The sequence below is a fragment of the Panthera pardus genome, unplaced genomic scaffold, assembly GCF_024362965.1.
Source record: "Panthera pardus isolate Hobbes unplaced genomic scaffold, ASM2436296v1 HiC_scaffold_13, whole genome shotgun sequence".
Classification (NCBI taxonomy): Eukaryota; Metazoa; Chordata; class Mammalia; order Carnivora; family Felidae; genus Panthera; species Panthera pardus.
Window position 1 is genome coordinate 152,948,962 of NW_026526688.1, and position 21,666 is coordinate 152,970,627.

Genomic DNA, 21,666 nt, shown 5'->3' on the forward strand with positions numbered 1-21,666 from the left:
CTACAAGAACCTTAACTTTAAAAATGCTTTTGTACTTAAATCTTTACTGATTCACAAGAATAAAATTCAACTTCAAATCCAGGGGTAATTTTAAAACACGATAAGAAAAAAAAGAGAGTGATCCCATACTGGTACCATGACATTATTCCAGAAGTAGTAGTCATTTCCCGGTGGTGTTTGTAGGTTAGATAATCTGATAAATTTGCCTTAACACACAGTCATCTTCTAGTTTGGTGAAACTGAATTGGAAAGATAATGTCATAAAAGTAAAGCTATTGCTAACTCTTACTCTATCCCTCTTAAACAATTCAGTCTTCTGAGAAACTTTAATGTTACATTAACTGATCACTGGAATGATGGCTGTAACATGGCAATAGTTGCTGCTTTTGACATACATGTGTTCTTAAGAGATCTGACTGACTTTTCTTTACTATTAGCTAAAAGATAGGGAATTTTAAGGAGAATCTCAAAGAAACACTGTGAAGAATGAAGCACCAAATTACTAAAAACCCAATCATGACAGTGCCACATTGTTTTAAAATGACCACATTTATTGCTTTTTAATAGCAAAGCATTTGATTTTCCAGTCCTTCCATCTCATCAATATTAATATAACAATAAAAAGTCTGCAAGTGATGCTAGTCTATAGGAAAGGAAATAGAAAATTAAAGGGGATGATGTTAACTCTTTAACTTCAAATTCTGTTTCACTTTGCACTGTGTTGTGTCCAAGCTACTCCCTGTAGCCTGGGATATGCAGAATCCCACGAAGCACACCTATTTTACGTCCTGGCAATAATGAGTCCAAAGTAACAGTATTTTCTTTCATTGATTCCTGCTTTTAAGTATTTATATTACAAGACATTACTTGTCCTGTAAAGGTAGTCTTATGTAGGCTATTAAGCTGAAACCTAACAATCTATAATGGGTGATAATATGATAATGTTACTTCTCCAATAAAACATACATGAATTGTTATTCATTCAATCATTTGCCAGCCTTTAATTGATTACTTAGTCTGTAGAAGGTACTGTGCCAGATGATGAGGGGGGAAAACTGACCATGACAAAATAAATCATATTAGTCTTGTCTTACGAAGTTTGTACTATTTAGCAGAAACTACACACAGGTTATTTCTATTCTCTTCATACCAACACTTCAGCATACATGTTATCTTCATATTACAACTGAGAAGGCAGAGAATTAAATAACTTATTCACTGTTAATTGGGAAAGCAAACAAACAAATCAAAAAAATACTTCTCTCATGTCTCTATGCATAAAGGAAAACTAAACAAAACAAAAACATATAATCAAATCAAATAAAAATAAAACAAAACAAAACCCAGATATACCATATAAGTAGAATCTTGGAGGAAATATCTGATTCAAAAAGTGTCTGCAGATTTAATTGCCAGTATTGTGAGAGATCAAGTGTTTTGAATAAGAAGATTTATTTTTTTCTTATTTTAGAATTTCAGATAAAGCCACGAAATTGGGGAAAATAGGCAATTAGCATCTCCATATTCCAAAGAGAGTCCTAAAGAACTGCAAGTTCTTTGCCCCACTCCTGTGTTTATAAAATGATCACAGTAAAAATCTTTATCACTCAGTCCACTACCAGAATCAGCTCACAGAAAGAAAAATCTGAAAATTCAAAAGAAAGTTCTATATTCTGTAAGTTGGCCTGAACTTTCTCTCTTTCCTCTACATTGGTCCAAGTGAAGATGATTCAGTGATACCTGCTCTTGAAGAATTTTCATATCTAGAAGAATAGGAGTTTGCCATCTCTTCTCCCTCTTGGCTTACGAGGGAAACAAACAAACAAACAAACAACAAAAAAACCCTACAGTGCAATGGAATAGTAGACGAAAAGAAAGTTCTTAAGAGAGCTTGAAATGTACCCCTTACAGTAAGGACACAGAGAAAGGTTTCTGATTTCCACATGAAGAACACAGAACATAAAAAAACATGGCTGGCTCAGCCTCCCATGAAGAAAAGGAGAAAAGAAAAAGCAGTGGCAGGACTAATTTTGCTATGATTTGGCATGGCAAGGACTCCATCTCCTGTGGGCCTTCCCAGAAACCTCCTGCAACCTCCACCTCATCCCAGCAGCTCACCTCTTCTTTCTCAACTTATTTACACCTCTTCACATTCAAGAAATTGAAGGAGCAGTAAATCACTGCTCTATCCAATACAAGTATTATGAAACAAAAACAAAAATTTTCTTTATTTCACAGTTTGACACAGTCCATGTGTATACTGGGGAAGAACAAACAAAAATTAAGGGTCATGTATTGTTCTTAAATAGTTGAGCTTCTTCAGGTAAAAGGAATTTTCTTGAGTACATACTAACAAAGAAAAAAAATACCACACAGCCCTGACTATTTTCCCCAGTATCCATCAAGACTGTATGCATATTGTTTTCTTCTCTGGCCCCGTTTAAATATTTTGACAACTCCTTAAGTCAATGTAGTCACTCATTATAGTTAAAATTAGACTTTATTTCCAATTTATTCTTTCTGCATATATGATATTAAAGAACCTGTAATGAGTAAATGTCTAGAGATACATGGTTCTAATGAACAACTGTTGACAATTTCTCAACAAATGTCAATAATTAAAAAGTAAAATAGAAGTCTCTTTCTCTATTTTCCCTAGGGATAATATATTATGGTTGTAGGGGAGGTGATGAATTAAAAAAAAAACTAACACTGAAAGGAAGAAAAGTATTTGCTGGAAAAATGAATACTAGAAAATTTGGTAATATATATTTTTTAGGACAATTCACAGTAGATGATGGAACAAAGTGACCAAATATCTTAGTGGCTTAATAAAATAAAGGTTGTTTTAATTCTTAGCGTGTCTAGGTCTTCAGGTACACCCCCTCTAGTGATTCAGTAGTCCTTACTCATTTCAACTTTTGACACCACTATCTTATTATATCTGTAGACTAAACCGAAGTCCTAGATTTAAAAAATCTAGCCAGTCTCTTAGTTTTTTGATAATCTAATTACTGTTTTACTCTTTAATCAACATAAGGGATACATTATCCCTAACCTAAAGATACCACAAAGTCCCATACAGTCATTACATGCTATTCAAAGCCCAGGATTTCCAATTGATATGTCATTCTCATCATCATGGCCAGACATTGTACATTATAGTCCATTAATATTCTGGGAATCTTACTCTTGATGTATAGGAAGGTTCCTAATTTTGCTCTCTAATAGAAATTTTCCTCTCCACTGTTACTCACAGCCCTTAGCTGAGTTCCCAGTCTTTGAAACATTTTGTAAGATTGAAGAACCAAGAGTTGTTTCAAGTTTGAAAGAGTTAAGGTTTTGTTTTGTTTTGTTTTGTTTCTGGGCTTATTTATTTGCCCTCCAAAATTTTGACCTTAGGGGGAAAGCTCTCAGTTTTTCCCCACTGAGGATGATATTAGCGGTGGGTCTTTCATATATGGTTTTTATGATCTTGAGGTATGATCTTTCTATCCCTACTTTCTTAAGGGTTTTTATCGAGAAAGGATGCTGTATTTTGTCAAATGCTTTCTCTGCATCTATTGAGGGGATCATGTGGTTCTTGTCCTTTCTTTTATTGATGTAATGAATCAATGTGATTGTTCTGAGGACATTGAACCAGCCCTGCATACCAGGTATAAATCACACTTGGTCCAAACCCTCCAAAATTTTAATCTGTATCTTATCTATTTCCTTCCATCTGACTCCATAGTTAAGAAATCATACTCATAGTTTTTGGTTAGGCAGAACTTTAGCCCTTATGTTTTGTTTTGTATTTTTTTTCCACAACATAATGACTGCTACCTTGAAGTCACCTAACTTTGAGAAACCATTTAAAGTTGGATCTTTGCATTCAGTCACATTATTTAACAAAATGTTTCTTTGGCTTTTATTGTACCAAACTTTGTGTTTTAATTCTTTGCTGTATCTAGATTCAATTAACATTACCACCCTTGCAAATACCATGAAGATCTGAATTACTTGTTTCCCTTTCATGTCTGCTTACAAACTGGTTGGTCCTTTCAGAACTCATCTTCCATAGGAATATCTTGCCAAGTACAACCAATAATAATCCAAAAACACTTTGAATTTTAATTTTCCACTTTCTTCTTATATATCCACCAATTCAGTATGTATGTGGTTTACTTCCCAGGTTATGGGAGATGAGAGGGGTTTTAAGCAATATATTATCACCACATAACATGGACTGCCATCTTTCTAAACACTAAAACTTTCTAAACACTAAAACACTAAAACTTACTTTGCTGCCAATTTTCTGAATATTAAACCAATACCACACATTTTAGTCTTTGTTAGAAAAGTACTGTAATTCAAGGTAAAAATAACATAACAGACCACGTGAAATTTTGGTTGTTATTCAAAATGAAATGTCATCATATATATACACAGTCAAATAGGGAATTGCCAAGCACCTTTATATGGAGACTTAGGGACTCCTGTGTCCTCCTTCTTGTGGCATTTCCATCTTCCCAGGTCTCTTCTAGTCATATACTGGATATGTTGCTTTGATCTTGTCTATGGAGAAAGAGAAAGAAAAGAAGATGTATTGGCTTAGTCCAAGGTGATATACATCTCTTCTACCCAAGTTCACTGGAAAGAATTTGCCTAAATATCATGGGGACTAGGAAATGTAATATTCTTATGCCTACAGTTAGAAAAAAAGATTCCTGAGCATCTTGTGTGTTCTTACCACATTACATAGAAGAAAAACACATGTGCATACAACACAAAATATCACCTCAATGTTTCCTCATCCTTTAACCAGTTGTCACATTAACTCTGAAGGAGTATTTTTCTGGAATAGATTATGCTTCCTCACCACCAAATTTATATATTGAAGGCTTAAACTTCAATGTGACTATTTTGGAGATAGAACCTTAAAGAAATAATTAAGGTTAAATGAGGTCATAGGAGTGAGGCCCTAATCTAAGATGACTGATGTTCTTGTAAGAAAAGGAAGAGATACCAGGGATGTGTATGCCCAGAAAAAAGGCCATGTAAAGACACAACAAGAAGACAGCACTCTTGCAGGTCAAGGAGACAGGGCTTAGGAGAAATCAATTCTGATGATACCCTGATCTTGGATCCCTAGATTCCAGTACCGTGAGAAATAAATTTTTGTGGTTGAGTCCCTCAGTCTATGGTATTTTGTTGTGGCAGCCCTAGCAGACTAACACAAATATCATAACTTTTCATTTCTGTAAATGTCTTAAGTACTCCTCTGAATGTCAACATAAAAGTCCTTGACTGAGGTAAAAGGATATTAAACACTCATTTTTCAAGATATCATGCTCACCTCTGGGTTCCTTTTTATTATTTTTGGTATTATTAATAGAAATTAAATATATATGCTGTGAGAGTGCAATTTATAAAGAAAAAATCCAAAGAAGAAAAGGACTTCTTAGTTGTCTGTCACTTAGGAAGTGAAGAAAAAGTCATGAGAGCAGGGGCTTGTTAGAGTGAATGCTTTGACTTCGGCTACATTGCATCCTGTGAGATGAACACGTAGAAGAGCTAAAAAAGACAGCAAAGTAAAATATACATAAAATCTAAAAATAGGTTATTTCATTTTATTTAGGTATTTGCTTAGAGAGCACATATTTGTTTAGAGGCCCGTAAACTTCTGTTCATGTAAAATCCCCTCTCTCAGGAGCCAATTGTAGAAGAGATGCTATACACAGAGGGGGTCATACATTCAAGTTCCTATCGTGATATCTTTCCCCTTAAAAATGGGGCTCTAGGGGCACCTGGGTGGCTCGTCGGTTAAGCGTCCGACTTCAGCTCAGGTCATGATCTCGCTGTTCGTGGGTTCGAGCCCCACATTGGGCTCTGTGCTGACAGCTCAGAGCCTGGAGCCTGTTTCAGATTCTGTGTCTCCCTCTCTCTCTGCTCCTCCCCTGTTCATGCTCTGTCTCTCTCTGTCTCAAAAATAAATAAACGTTAAAAAAAAAATTAAAAAAAAATGGGGCTCTATAATAAATTCCTTGTTTAGAAAATAAAGCCTGATAGAAGATTTCAGTAAACCTACTACTTTTCAGTTGAGATGGTAACGAGGAATCAGAAAAATATTGAAAAACAAGTTTCCTCTGCGTATACTCTGATATTGTCAGATTATGAATGCAATAGACCTTCCCATCATACCATTTTTCATCCATGTTTATACCCATTCCCAGCTACATGGCTAAAGAAGTAGATAATATGTTATACAGAATCTCTGAGACTTGACAACCTTGATGCCCTTTAAGATAGAAGTGCCCAATACTTACAAATCAACACTGATAACTTCCAAGTTCATAATAAGTTGAATCATGCATGAGTGTCTTTAAATAATAAGTAAAATTTTGAACGCTCATATGGTCTTAAATTGGGTTTTCTTACTATATTATTTATATAACTGAAAACATAAATATAGCTGAAAAATTATACTTTAACAGAAAATTAATAAAAATATCCAAAATTAGTACAAATGATGCAAAATACAACATTAAAAATATATGATATATGTTGTTGTGTTGAATAGAAAGTGACTCATTTTGTGGCTTATTTATCTAACATATACTATGTAAAGAACAAACCATCCCTATATTACCCTTTTTAAATTACAATAATTTATTTATTAAAAAAAATTATGCTATGGTATTTTTGGCCTTCACTCGGTCAAAACTAACATATGTCCTTAAATTACTTTGTAGTACTAAGTTATTTTCATTAAAATGATTTAATAAACATAACTGATTAAAAATGTCTTTTTTTAGGATTACCTTTTGAATAAAAGCAGAATTCTAGAGAAGCTAAACACATTGCTTGAGAAACACTGAACTCTGACCTTAACTTGGAATAAACTAAGAAGCACCAGATGCCAAGATTCTTACATCATGACTTAAATGGTAAGGTGAAATCACATTAGAATTGATAATAAATACTATGATTTAGAAAATAAGAAAATGTAATACATACTAACCAGATGAAAAGATACTGTTAATGATATTCGATTTTCATACCTCAATGAAACAAATATTTAAAACTGAGAATATACATTAAATACTTTCTCATTTTCCTTTTTCTTCATTGTTCACTGTTTTTTTTTTTTTCCCCAGAAAATTCTTCAAAAAAAAAAAAGTAAAAGCCAACTATTTACTTTAAAAGAGACTGTAACAAATAATTGAGCTGTTTTTCCTTCCAGGGGATAATGTTAACATTTTCATAATCTGCACATCTATAGCACTTGGAATATATCTGTGAAAACTTTGTGACATTAAATTGTTTATGTAATCAGGGACAAGATGTTTAAGCAGATGAACACTGGAAATGAATATGTAAACATGAGTTTGTTTGATTTCCAGCAGTCATGCACTACAGTGCCTGCCATTAACATTGCTTGAATATTGGGAATCCATCTAGTTAGATGTATCTTTAGTAAGTAAATTCACCTTCTTCTGTGATGGGTGTTTATCACATTATGAGATATAAACTCTGCATAATGATAGAAAAGAAAATTAAAAGTTATAGAGGACATATTTACACACAAATTAAGACATCATGTGAAAACTTTGTGAACAGTTTAATATAACAAAAATAGCAAGCACCAAGTTGTGTGTATAAAAACACAAAAGGGAAGCTAGAAAATAAACAGTATTCTTACATAAAAAATTATCTTAATCATCATGACTGGAATGACTAAATAATCTAAGTAATACGGGCTCATTTCAAAAAGAGTTTGGAAAAATGATATACAAATGCAATTGAATTATGGGACCTCGTTTTTAAAAAAATCAAAGGAAATAGAAATTTCTCACTTATGTGTGCCATGACACCAATAGCAGGTGTTAGATTATTTTCATTGATGTAGGGAATAGTGATGTGTGACCCCTCAGTGAATTTATAAATAAATATTTTGTTAATTCTGTGATAGAATGAAACCATAAAATTTCAAGTTATTAATTAAATGTTAACAATTCTATCTTTAATGCCTAAATGAGTTTCTGACAGTAATATGTTCTCAGCAAATATTGTTATGTGCATTCTGTAGTGAATAAAAAAATACTTTAAAATTGAATTATTCAATCTACTCAGAATTTGACTCTGTGGCTTAGAATGAGTAAAGAAAACATGTAAGGAAAAATGACAAATACGAAAATATAAGATTACAGGGATATTCCATTAAACTCAGTGAAAATGAAAAGATCAGCCTCATCAAACACTTCAAAGTTATCAAAATATTTTATGCTTTACTGAGTTTTATATAAACTTATAAAAATGTATTATCAATGAGATTTACAAAAATCCCCACACAATTCATGGAAAAAAATAATCAAAATGTACCCAATTAATACGTAAGACAAAGCAATAAAAATTACTCCTGTACACTCTTATTGCATATAAAATTGGAGATGGAAATAAAAGTTAAAAATATGACCCTTACATATACCTTTAACAACTGGATAGAATCTCAAGTTATTGGAAACTCCAATGGACATCAAAAGGCACAACCTAAGCTTCAAGATGGTTAAAGCACACTGATTAAATAAAATAAGTGAACTCAATTTAATTGAGATAACAAACTAATATCTGTATTGTATTAAAGTAACTTTAGGTACAAGTGGTTTACTTTATACTAACATTATCAAATTTTATAATCTTTTTGAAAAGTAGTGCTAAATCCTTGTATACCATCTCATAAAAGTAATGCAGTATTTTTATTTTAAAAATTAAAAACAACTTGGGGAGCCTGGGTGGCCCAGTCGGTTGGGCGGCAGACTTCGGCTCAGGTCATGATCTCGCGGTCTTTGAGTTCGAGCTCCTTGTTGGGCTCTGTGCTGAGCGCTCAGAGCCTGGAGCCTGCTTCTGATTCTGTGTCTCCCTCTCTCTGCCCCTCCCCTGCTTGTTCTCTCTCTGTCTCTCCTTCTCAAAAATAATAAACATTAAAAAAAATTAAAAACAACTTAAAATATAACTGAATTTGGTAATTAGAATTTACACTGGGTTCATCATGTAGTAGTTTATAATAAGATACCCAGGTATTTACATGTATTTTTTTATATTTTTGTATTTGTATAAGAATGCTTAGTTGATATAACAACTTGTTATATATTTCCTAATCCCCAAGTAAGCCAATGTATTTAGAAAATATGTTAATGTCATCATATTAATTAGGGCATATTAAGTCAAGAACTGGATATAGTTTCAAGTGAACCAACATATTTAGTTAGATGTGTTGAGTTTTCAAATGTTGTAGCAATGTAATGTAACATTCAAACATATAAGGTTCGAATTAAAAAATCATGCAGGAATATTTGAATGATGAATGACTAAATCATATTTATACCTACTAGTAGTTCTTATAAAAAATAGTCTCAAATGATGTATAAAAATGACAATTTTAGAATGTCACATTGTTTTGAATTATCTGTATTTTTATTTGCATCTAATCTCTACTTTCTTACCTATCTGGTTGTAATGACAACTGATATCTCATTAATTATAATTAAGAAATCCAATTCAGAACAAATAAGAACATTTTAGGCACCATTTTTTTTTCATATTTTCATCTCCATATTTATTGAAAATAACGTGTAAGAGTAAGAGCAGTTTTGGAAATACTTGTTGAAACAAAAAGGGTGAAAATAAAAAGGTTAGACTATAATATAAAAAGTTAAAATTACAAGATTAAAGTTATAAGTTAAAAGATAAAGATGAAAAAATTAGAAAGAAATGAGAAAATATTTCAATTTTAATTAATTAAATTAATTAATTAAATATTTCAATTTAGTCTTGGTATAAAACATTATTTTTAGTCAACAATGCCTCTAATACAACTGAAAGTACAGTCATACTGTGATTAAACTTATAAAAATGGTATGCATTGTTTGTTATTTTATAATGCAGAATAATTTCAATAAAAATAAAGAAAATTTTTTCTAATGTACTTTTTTAATGGTTACTTTTTGAGAGAGAGAGAGAGACACACACACACACACACAGAGCGCAAGCACGGGAGGGGGCAGAGAGAAAGGGAGACACAGAATCCAAAGCAGGCTCCAGGCTCTGAGATACCAGCACAGGGCCCGATGTGGGGCCCTAACCCACAAGCCATGAGATCATGACCTGAGCTAAGTAGGACACTGAACTGACTGAGCCACCCAGGCACCCTGCTAATTTCTTGCATAACTAGAATAATTCATAACTATAATTTGAAAATACAATTTTTACTGTTTAACAAAATGTGTCAATTTTAAGCATCAAGTAGACATAATTATAATTGAAACATAATAAGACTATACTTCTTAACCAGGTAGTTACAAAGTTAATTGAAATGATGATTGATCTAGTCTTTTACAAGTTCCTGGTTCCATTATCAGAACAACCTTAAAATGAGGGCCCGAAGGTGACAACTCATTTTCTTAAACAGTTTCCCTTGGTGTTATGTTTCTTGTGATCTTTTACTTTCCTTATCATCCATGGATTTTTAGTTCAGTCTATTATTTAAATTAGAGGGAAAATGACATACATTACACCAAAGATTCTATGCTTTAATGTTATAATCTAAGCAAAGCAAAACAAAACAAAACAAACAAAAAATACTTCAAACAAACCAGCCAACTGTAACACTCTGGATGAAATATTATACTTCGGATGAAAACCTAACAGCAATAAACTTTTATTAAGTTGGAGCCTGTAATTATGGAACGTGGCTAGGAGAGGCCAATACTTGCAAAACCCTATCATGTACTTTTAGTGCATTTCTTCTATCCCCAATAGCACAGAGGGATATTTTAAAATTAAAATTGTAGGGGCGCCTGGGTGGCTCAGTCGGTTGGGCGACTGACTTCGGCTCAGGTCATGATCTCGCGGTCCGTGAGTTCGAGCCCTGCGTCGGGCTCTGTGCTGACAGCTCAGAGCCTGGAGCCTGTTTCAGATTCTTTGTCTTCCTCTCTCTCTGACCTTCCCCCATTCATGCTCTGTCTCTCTTTGTCTCTAAAGTGAATAAATGTTAAAAAAAAAATTTTTTTTAAAAATTAAAATTTTATTAAAACAGCAAATTTAAAAACCTTGGAATATGAAATCTGAATAAAATATATTAACTTCCTTAGGCAAATACCTTGTATGTAATGGAAAGACCGTTCATCTAACTATAGAGATTTTATGTCCACTTATATTAATTTTTAAAATTATGAATACTTTGTTGTATTCATTTTTAGTTACTACTAATAATAGGTACAACTAACACTGATTTTATTATTTTTATATGTCAGGTGTTATGCTGAGAGGTTTATATATGTTAAAGGTTGCCATCAAATTCTCATGAAGGCAGTGTGTAACTACAGATCTAGTGAGAGGTACAGCTGGCATTTACACCCAGATCTGTCTATCTTCAGAGCCAGTTCCCTCAATCACTACACTAAAGTGAATTGAAATATGAAGTAAACACATGCTTTATAGGGCTGGTGTGCTGTAATAATAAAACAAATTAAGCTAAGTGTTACAGAAAGCATATTGAGTTGGCTAATGGCTACTGGGAAGACTCCTTGTTTTCTTTTTGTCAGGTTAATTCTATGTACTCTGTGTCCAAGGCCAAGTTCCCTGGAAACAATTCAGAGAAAGAGATTCACATACACAGTCTTTATTGGAGAGTACTCTGCAACAGTACTTAGGAAGGAGTGAAGAAAGCAGGATGAAACAGATAAGTTGAACTCTGAGATACGTAACTATACATAATATAGCATGGAGGGATCTTAAAAAACAAAACATTGTGCTAAGGAAGAGAAACTAGACATAAAAGGTCCCACATTACGTGATTCCATTTATATGAAATGTTCAGAATAGAAAGTCCATAAAGACAGAAAGTAGATTAGTGATTTCCAGGGTCTGGGCATAAGGGAAAATGAGGAATAATTGCTAATCAGTGTGGAGTTTCTTTTATTAGTGATAATTTCCCAAAGTGGTGATGCATGCTAAACTCTTTGAATATACCTAAAGACTGATTTGTACACTTTAAAAGGATGGATTTTATGTCATGGTAATTATATCTTACTACCTGTTATAAAAAAAGTCCTCACAACTCAAAAAATAATGCAAAATATCTCTAAGAGCATTTAATAGCCATACTGTGTAATAATTTTATCTTTTTAATCAGAGATTTTGCAATCTATTAAGACTTTCTGATTTCTGTTTAGGGTAAATAAGTGCCAAATTCTCATTAATTTTAGGTTGGCTCTATTTTTTGCTTATAGACTACCTGGCAATATTTATGTGATAATATATATCTAGCATGTCTTATATCATCATCAAGACCATTATTTAGAACCAGAGAAAAAACTACCCCCAAAAACAATAAAAACAAAACCCAAAAGTGAAACTGTAAAGAAACTTTACTCCTTGTAGTAATTTTTTTTAAGAAAAGGAGATGAATCCCAGAGAGATAAATTGATGAAGCTCCATCACTTATGATAATAAGTATGTATACACTGATATACTATCCTTCTTAGTGATTTTATAATAATGATACACCAGATTTTCATGTTTAATTTTAAAAACTCTTTGTTGTAGATGCGTGTGTGTGTGTGCGCGTGTGTGTGTGTTCCTTCAACTTAGCTTTCATTGTCCTTTTTAAGTACTGAATTTCCCAAATCTTTGTGGGAAAAATATTAAATAATTTTAATATTTCTTGTTTAGTTGTTTTGTTAAGTCAAATTATGAATTAAATGTCAAAATTCTTACTAAAATACTTCATTAAAATTAATAAACAATGTTTCTACAAGTTCTATTTTTAAATTGATATAAATCCAGATGTCATTAAAACACATGTAATACTTGATCATGATATATTGCATGTTTTATCATTTTAAGGCTTATTGAAAGAAAATCTTTTGAAAGAATTATTTGTATTCTAATTCAATAAACCTATGATCTATGTAACTAGATCAACCGTTACATAGAATAATATACTTTTTTATCATTAAAAAAATAGTGGTACACTGAAGTCTGCAACCATTAAATATTTAAATTCAGTAGATTTTTTATTGTAGAGAAACGTAAAACACTTTTTTTGTATAACTACAAGGTAAACAAGGCCTTAAATAACTAAGACCTAAAAATGCTATTCTATGCTATCCATTTAAATATAAGTTATATATTTTAACTGTGTTTAATTCCTTGACATTATTTTACAACTGAAATAATTATATTGGATATTTTTTCTATGCATAATAAAATAGAAAAGTCACTAAATCATTTGACCGTATTTTAGAATGCACCAAGAAACCTTTTTTTTTTAATGAAATGGTGTCAAATTCATGATTATTTGTCTATTATTCATGGTCCTTTTATAATATTGTAATTGTGGAAGGTAATCATTTACATTAAAAACAAACACAGATTTAATTTTTATTTCAGAATTGTAGGTAGGAGTAAAGTGTTTAGACACAGTTTTTTTTTAATTAATTTAAAAAAAATTTTTTTTAAATTTATTTTTGAGACAGAGACAGAGTGCGAACAGGGGAGGGGCAGAGAGAGAGGGAGACACAGAATCTGAAACAGGCTCCAGGCTCTGAGCTGTCAGCACAGAGCCCAACGCGGGGCTAGAACCCACGACCTGTGAGATCATGACCTGAGCTGATGTTGGACGCTTAATCGACTGAGCCACCAAGGTGCCCCATAGACACAGTTTTAAAAGGTAGTAAAAAACTGCTTATGCTACTTCTCAAAAAAAGAACATTATCTATGTCCATCACAATAATATATTACTAAATGTTCTTTTAAAAAAAATATTTCTAATCATATTAACTAATTCTCTAGCTTCTTCAAGTGACATTAACTAAGCATTTTAATTGAGTATTCAAGTATTTTCATTTGACTTTTAGGTCAATTCACATTTAAAACCTGACAATATAATAAGTTTTATAGTTTCAAACTTTTAAACCATGAGTCTTAAATACATTTTGATATTTTAATGTAAATTATGAATTCATTAGGTAATAATAAGATTTTATTTTGCATTAAGGTTGCTAGAAGACTCGGTGTAGTTTAGAATTTATATTACAAGATTTTCATTTGAGTATTAAATTATGACATTAATATGGGATAATGGAATATTACCAGTTACTTTTTTATTTTGTACATACATACATAAAATGTATCATGTACATAATAATATGTCTAAGCAACCTTTTAACTATTAAGTACATGCAAATATATATACTTATAAATGTATATACTTATAAATATATTACTTATAAATGTATGCTTATAAATATACTTATAAAAGTATATAAATATATATACTTATAAATATATATACTTATAAATGCAAATATATATACTTATAAATAAAAGTATAAATATTTACTTATAAATGTATAAATATATATACTTATAAATGTATGCAAATATATATAAATGTATACTTATATAAACTTATAAATGTAACATTCATTTTTTAAATGTAGGTTTATATTTTAATAATAAATTATTTTACTATTATAAATTCACCTCCACCACATGGTCAAGTTATTTTATAAAACATACATATGTACTTATTGTATTGTTTAGGATAATAATGAAGTATGAAATAATAAGATCAAATGTTAATGCCTGTTTTCTCAGAGTATCTTTTTTTAAATGTTTTATTTTTGAGGGGGGGAGAGAGAAAGAGAGAGGGAGACAGAATGAGCAGGGAGGGGCAAAGAGAGAGGGGAACAGAGGATCTGAAGTGTGCTGATAGCAGAGAGCCAACATGGGGCTTGAACTCACAAACTATGAATCATTAACTGAGCTGAAGTCAGACACTCAACTGACTGAGCCACCCAGGTGCCCTTCTCAGAGTATCCTTATTGGTATTTATTACCATATGTTTTCACAACTTCCATTTATACTACTATTCTGAATTTTGTTGTTTTATAAGTTGAAAATCTGTTCATAGTTGAAAATCCCACAGAGTGGTTTAAATTGTTGTATTAATGCATTATTGAATGTTTCTCACTTAAAAATATTTTTACAAAATACTTGAATACATTTGTATTGTTTATAATGTTAAAACTTTCTTTCATATTCCTACTTATGGTAAAATAAACACATGAGCGTTCAAACATTTAGACATGTATAGATACTGACTTGCATATTTGTCTTAGTCATCTTGGGCTACCATAACACAATACTAGACTGGGTGGCTTAAACAATTGCAATTTATTTTCTCTCAATTCTAGAGTTTGCATGTCTAAGATTAATGTCTCAGCAATGTCTATATCTGGTGAGGGCTCTCCCTTTGGGTTGCCTTCTCCTTTCATCCCCTTATAACCCTTCCTTGGTGTTTAGGTCTTCAACATACAAATTTTGGGGAGACACAAACATTCAGTCTATAACTGCTGTTTTTTAAGACTCTTTCAAAAGTTTCTATCTGAAGTTATTTGATTTTTTAAATCTATATTAACACAATTTATGCAACAAAAATAACAGATACTGCTATTAATCTGTAAACAATATGGGTGCCTGGGTGGCTCAGTTGGTTGAGAGTCCGACTTTGGCTCAAGTCATGATCTCACGGTCTGTGAGTTTGAGCCCCGCGTCGGGCTCTGTGCTGACAGCTCAGAGCCTGGAGCCTGCTTTGGATTCTGTGTCTCCCTGTCTCCTGCCCCTCCCCCGCTCATGCTCTGTCTCTCTCTGTCAAAAATAAATAAACATTAAAAAAAAATTTTTAAAAATCTGTAAACATTAAGCCAGTTGTAGTTTGAGGTCTACAAGCAAACATGCTTACACAGGGAGAAAAACTATTTACTCCATTAAATGTAACATAACTTTTTTGGAGGCAATAGTCATTCTATCCTTGCTCCATCCCACTTTGGCTTCATAGCAATCTATTATGTATGTGCCTACATAACAGCTATGTAGTGATTATAGCTATATATATATATATATATATATATATATATATAGCCAGATTCTTAAAAGGAATCAAGCTCAGAGTCCGATATTTTCCCCCTTCCTTAAGCAGTGCCTGAAATATTTTTCCCCAAAGAATGACCTAGAACAACAGGAACTCAGAAGATCTATAACCTTTTACTCAGTAAATCCCAGGAGTTAAGGCATTTTCCTTATTATATTAACATTTCTTAACGTGACCAACAAACAAACAAAATATGTATATTATGTATGTCTTATATATTAGGTATTATATTTGAAAAATAATTGGCATATATTTATAATAATTTCATTAGAAAAAAATGCATTTTCATCATTTCTTTTTCCTTTTTGTTTTTATATGTCTTCTTTCAAAAATCAAATACCTTAAATACAAAATATGTGTTCAATCCATTTACTCTCTCATTTTATAACAAACTCACAATATGTAAAACGTCTCTTTATAATTACCATAAAATCTAATTTAATGGGGAAATGATAGAACAATTCAAATTATGATAGGAAAAATGTAATTGTGTTGTTAAGATTAAGTATATCTAGTAAAGTGGAACATGAGTTGTTTATTCTATACTAACCCAAGGGCTATAAATTAGGTGTGACACATAAAGGAAGGAATTTCAAATTTTGGTGCCAACTATTATTCAGACATAAAAGAAAATTAGTCAAAACAGAAAGCATGGAAATGTTATTGACAAATATGACTTTGATGTAAAAAGATAGTCAAGAAAGATAATTGTGAGTTTTATGTTGAATTTATTGAAAATTATACTAATTGCTATATATAGATATAATGGTTGAATTGGAGGATATGAGCTGGAAGTATAAATTATGAAATATTTCTCAGGCTAAATGAATGAATCCACACTTACATGTGAGGTTAACTGTTTGAATGCAATACTAAAATGAAAGGGATATATGCATAGATGAATGTTAAAGTAGTTTTAGGTACACTAAGATTTTATGTATTGATTATCAATACATCACATGGATGAGAAAGATATATGAAAAACTACATTTGGATATGAATATGTCCATGATCACTTGGAATTGTTTTTTATCCTGAAACCCTGATTTCTCGACTAACACACATACCATAGACTATCTCTTGAAGGCAGAGATTTAAGATGTGAAGAAAGTCCACAAAAACTAAGGATCTGTGTAGGGGTAAGTAGATGGGACTTATGTGGAAAGAGAAATGTCTGTTCATGCAATGACAGGGGAGTGGGGAAGTGAGTTTTCTAGGATAGAGTTAGGTAGAGTATAGATGCAAAAGGTTGTTTCCCTAGGTACACATTTATGTAAAACTCCTGTGGAATTTATAAGCAAGGCAATAGCTGTTAGTAAATATTATGGGTGTAGATTTGCTATATTCCATGAGAGAAAATGTTCTGAAGATTTTTAAAAGGTAGTGGACTTAGGAACAAAATAAAAACAGTTGTATTGATTACATTGCATATTCCTTTGTGCAGTCGGCTCAACAGCAGTATGAGTGCTATTAAAATACAGTTATAAGTAGGGATGATCTAAGTTTGGAGATTGGCAGAGTGGCTCTAACAGAGAGTTATATGTAGACCAAAGTTTCTATATCTATAAAATGTATTTTTTTTATGTTTATTTATTTATTTTGAGAGGTAAGGGTGGATAGAGAGAGAGGGAGAGAATCCCAAGCAGGCTCTTCACTGACAGTGTGGAGCTCAATGTGGGGCTTGATCCCAGGAGATTATGACCTGAGCTGAAATCACGAGTCAGTCTCCTAACTGACTGAGCCACCCAGGTGCCACTATAAAATATAGTTTTTAAAGTATCAACTTGAAGCTCCATGGACTTGGGTACCTCAGCTCTGCAGTTTACTCTTGTATCTTTAGGTCTAGCAGGATACCTTGCACAGAATGAGACTCTCCATATTTGCTGAATGAATACATGCATTAATGAATAAATAGGGTCTGATGAGAGTTAACTAAAGCAATTCACCATAGATTCTAGGATTGTGTTATATAAGCTGAATTTTATAAGTGCAGTGAAGTCTCTATGACTATTTCACTTAGAATTAACAATAGTACATGAGAACACTTCTATAAAATAAGCATGATAAATCTATTACTTGATATAAAAAAATCTGAAATAGAATATTATAATTTCCCTCAGTTTTAGCATCATACATATGCCTAAAGTAAGCATTTATTGCATGAATGACATATTAATATAGGAAAACCCTAATTCTCATTAAAAATATTAAATACACATAAGTGCACATTTTAAAACTATAAGCTATCCACATGTCACATAACATGTTAATGTTTTTAAAAAATAATTTCTTATTCATAAATATCACATTATATTTCATTCGAAATTATATGTTACAAGTATAGCAAGCCTATCTCCCCAAATGGCACAAATTGAGGTTGTAAGACATCAAAGACTATCAGGTATTTTGATTAATGTATCAGTTTAACCAGGTGGGAGAACACATAGAAATATATATAACCACATTAATTTTATTTTCTAAGCCTAGAGAAGGATTAGGATTATATTTAGAAATAAAATTCTGAAAATGAAGTGTGATTGTGTGATTTAGAATGTTGCTAAAACCCATCTAGTAAATAAGATTTTGGAAGCATTCTGAAATAATATGAAAGAGCTTTATAAATATTAATTTGTTATAGCAATACATTCACTCCATAGGCATAATTACAGGTTTGTTACCTTTACTCTTGTGCCTGATGTGGAAATAGTGGAAATCTATAATTAATAACTTGGTTAACACAGTAGGATGGCAATGTGTTTCTCCCTATGAATGTGATACAATCAGGATGTCGATGTGGAAGCTATGCCAAAAGCTTTCTGAAGGCAATCAGCCTTATCTGACACCAAGACATAACCAATTGCCTGATGTTTAAACTGATGCCCTGTAGTAAATATGGCACTGAACAAAAATTCTCAGGGTTTCAGAAATTATTTTCCAGACAAATTAGCATATCATCAATTCAGAAGTGGAAATCCACTCCATGACACCAAATTAGAGAACTAATAGGAAGCATAGAAAAATAAAGTTCTAAAAAAAAATCCAAGAAGTAATTTAGAGGACATAGTGGTTAACAGCTGTGGAAGCAGGTGCAAAGCATGCATAACTAACAAAGTTGAAAAAAAAAAAACTATTAAAAGATTAAAATGCATACCTTTAACCAAAGTACAGAATTCAAATATAGAAGGGCACCACATATTAAAGCCATTAACCTTTTTCAAAATTGTAAAGCATGTGAACTTGATCTTCTAGGGATTTTCCACTTGCCCTTCATCATTCTAAATGCACATGCATTAAATACATTTAATGGTTGCTGATAGTTTAGAGAGCCAGTGATTAGTGTTTCTTCCTCCCCTGCCCAAATTCAGAATCAGAGAGAAACAGACAACCACAAACCTCTGATACAGGGAACTCTGTGGGCTGGAAACCAGAGCAGGGTGATGTCCTTTTTACTGGTAAATCTGGAAAGATGTGCTCAAAAGAGATGGGTATAGCATGTACAATTGCTTAATGCAAAACTCATTCACTTGGGAAATTGCTTTTTCTCCTAAGGTAAGGAATGAATAACAGGGGCACAGATAAAAGTGGAATTTTCCAAGTTTACTTCATCTGGTTCCTACTCGGCAAGAATAATCTTTAAAAAGGAAAGGATAAGAAGTTATACTACATTACAAATTACATCTTAAAACTTAAATGTTGTCACTTCTAGTTTTTGTATTTCTACTTTAAGCAAATTCTCTTTTTTTTAAAGTTGTTTTTTTTTTTTTTTTTTTTTTTTTTTTTTTTTTTTTTTTTTTTTTTTGAGAGAGAGCAGGGAAGGGCAGAGAGAGAGAGACAGAGACAGAGACAGAGACAGAGACAGAGAATCCCAAACACTCTGTGCTGTCAGAGCAGAGCCCTACATGGGACTCAAACTCACTGCAAGATCATGACCTGAGCTGAAACCAAGAGCTGAACACTTAACCGACTGAGCCACCCAAGTGCCCCTACTTTAAGCAATTTCTTATTCATAATAGACTTTGGATTGCATTACAAAAGATAAATCAATCCAATGATTCTTCTTTCTCTCCTCCCTCTTTCCTTTCCTTAACTCCTCTTCCATTACTTCTTTCTCAGTGAAATTCACCAGCACAGTTCAATTATGCCTACAAAACTGCAATCTGTATTTCACGTTTTAACTAAAGTATTATGGACACTTTTTAAAAGTTACATAATCACATGAAGGAAGATGCTATATGAATATCACGGTAGGCAGAATGTTAAACTGATACCCAGTAGCCCAAACCTTTATTGCCATATTTTACAAATCACTCCTTTTTGGAGGTGGGCAAGACCTTTGAATATGATGAGCTATTACTCCCATGAGCAGTTACCAATAGTTGCTTTGAGTAAATCGAAAGTGATATTGTCCTGGGTGAGAAAGATTATCAGATGAGCCCTTAAAGAAAGTAAAGTATCAGATGATTTCACCTGGTCTGGTCTTGAGGAAATGACCTACCGCATTGTAAGAGATCTTATGGAGAGGATCATGTGGCAATGATTGGTTGCCAACCTCTGAGCCAAGAGTATCTCTGGCCAATAACTAGGAAAATGGAAGAAAGAAAGAAAGAAAGAAAGAAAGAAAGAAAGAAAGAAAGGAAGGAAGGAAGGAAGGAAGGAAGGAAGAAAGAAAGAAAGAAAGAAAGAAAGAAAGAAAGAAAGAAAGAAAGAAAGAAAGAAAGAAAGGGAATGGAGGAAAGAAAAAAGGAAGAAAGAAAAGAAAGAAAACAGAGAGAGAGAGACTTCCCATCACAACCACAAAGAACTGAACTCTGCCAACAAGTGAGCTTGAAAGGTGACCTTCAGCCTCAGATCAGTTTGCAGATCTGGCCAAGAACCTAGCTAAAGTTGGGTGAGACCCTGAGCAGCGGACCTAGTGATCTCCATCTATAATTCTGACCTATGGAACCTGTGAGACAATAAATGTATGTTGTTTGAAACCAGTAAGTTTTTGGTAATTTGCTACACAAGAAGATAAAAGGAACAAATATTTTCATGTTACAAAATATACTGCTATCAAATATTATAGAAAAGTAAGTATAATAAAATTTGAGTCTATTATTTTAAGGTAATTACTGAGAGCCGTAATTTCAAGGTAGAACCAGACTTTGAGATGGAGTTTTTCATGCCAAAAGTTTGTTGGGAATTGCTCTTGAAAACTACACTGATGAGAATGTAAGAAAGCAAATCAGAGAGAGAGAAATTGAACTGTGATACAATTCTAAAGAAAGGCCTCAGCTAATACCATGGAAAGTTCTGGAGCTGGGAGGTCCTTCAAAGTTGCCTAAATTAAGATAAGGAGACTGGGACTTCATACCTACACATCCACCAGTCATTAGATTTGATATGATCCTGGGGAGGGTGATGTTTAAGACCTGAAGCTTTTAATTTTGATGAAATTCAACTTATCAACATATTCTTTTTGGATCACATTCTTTCCTTTGGATGAAGCTGGTTACTGTAAAGCGATTCATATGTGGACATTTACCAGTCTACACTCCCAGAAAGAATGCTTTGTATATAGGGAGAGTTCTCATTTGCAATGCAGAATGAGACCTGGGCTCTGTGGTCTCTGAAGTGGGAGAACTGAAGAAAGATGTTCACTCTACTGGAGCTGGAATTGTGAAGTCAAGGGGATTGAACGCTCTGAG

General features: G+C 32.5%; 1 long non-coding RNA gene across 2 annotated transcripts in view; it reads right to left on the minus strand.

Annotated features, from left to right (window-relative positions):
• LOC109278392 (uncharacterized) overlaps positions 1–21,666 on the minus strand; it is a 103,772-nt gene that overhangs the window by 69,113 nt on the left and 12,993 nt on the right. The window contains exon 2 of one of the 2 annotated variants that reach the window (XR_008421762.1): positions 4,455–4,557. This is a non-coding gene — a long non-coding RNA (uncharacterized LOC109278392). Of the gene's footprint in view, positions 1–4,330; positions 4,558–21,666 lie in introns of those variants that run through there. The other variant, XR_002085647.2, reaches the window with a different exon arrangement.